Genomic DNA, 1,309 nt, shown 5'->3' on the forward strand with positions numbered 1-1,309 from the left:
AATATTGGCAATTTTGGGGGTATTTTGGTACATTTGGATTTTTTGGGTAGTTTTAGGTAACTTGGGTATTTTCAAAAGGTTTGAAATAATTTTTTAACAAGTTTGGATATTTTGGGTGAATTCGAGAATTTTGACCAAATTTGGGATTTGGGGGTGTTTAGGTAATTTGGGTAGGTTTGGGGATGAAAGGTCAAATTGGGTATTTTGGTAAGATTGGGGTATCAACCACCCTACATGAGCTATGGACCAATGGAATCCCCATTTGGGTCCTCTATGTACTTGTCTTAGCTAAACCCTAGTCTAGGGCTAGTGGGTTTAGGGGACCAACTACATGAGTCTCCCAAAGGATCAATGGATCAAAGTCAACAAATATTGAGTTTAAGGTTGTGAGGGATTGTAAGTGAGAGTGAGTGAAAGTGAGTGCCTTAGCTCCAGCACCCAGGGTCAACCCTAAGGGCAAGCAGTCCTATGGGAACTCACCTTGAGCTCCTCTATATTGACCCCACCTACTAAGTGCTAAAGGTTAGGATCAATATGTGGAACTTCAAGTTGAGAAAGGAGGAGTGTAGAATTTCTAATGGTGAGGGTTCCTTTTTTAATTTTCTAAGAATAGTCAATAGAAAAGTCCTATGGCTAGACCCTAGGTAACTAAAGAGGAAATACTAAACCTCAACCAAAAGTGAGGTCAACAGTGTGAGACCCCCTTAAAAGGAGTAAGGCTTCCAATTCTCATTCCGAGGTTGGTACTTAAATTTCAGTTCCCATTCCTATGGTCAATACCTAAATTATGATTCCTTTCATTACCAATTGAGTTGGATGTGAGTCCTAGAGCTTTCCTTCTTAATGGAACAAATTCAAAATTTCCCTTAGAATGGGCCTCCGTCCTATTCCCTTCAGTTAACTCTTGGGTTGGATATGAGTCCCCGAGCTTTCATTCCAAATGTAGCACCTCTTTTCCTTGATTAGTCTCTTCGAGCTGAATGTGAGTCTCTGTGCTTTTCATCTCGACCCAGTCTTTTTGTACATCCTTAATTTTGTGAAGTTTTCTTAAAATCGAAATCAAATTAATTTCAACTAGAATTAAAATCTTTTATTTAAAATTGAATTGAATCTTCGTTGTGACCGTCGGTGTCCTTGATGGTTATCTTCAGAAACTTGCCTTCTGATCTCTAATGAGAGTCCCTTTCTACTCCCCAGCGGAAACTTGTTTCATTTTCTCTCCTCTCTGCTCATAACATGTTGGATTAGGCAGTTATGTTGGCTTTTTGATCTTATCGGTCAATGCCAATATGTGCGGTGTGCTTGCCCG

Source organism: Phalaenopsis equestris, unplaced genomic scaffold (assembly GCF_001263595.1).
Source record: "Phalaenopsis equestris unplaced genomic scaffold, ASM126359v1 Scaffold000374, whole genome shotgun sequence".
Lineage (NCBI taxonomy): Eukaryota > Viridiplantae > Streptophyta > Magnoliopsida > Asparagales > Orchidaceae > Phalaenopsis > Phalaenopsis equestris.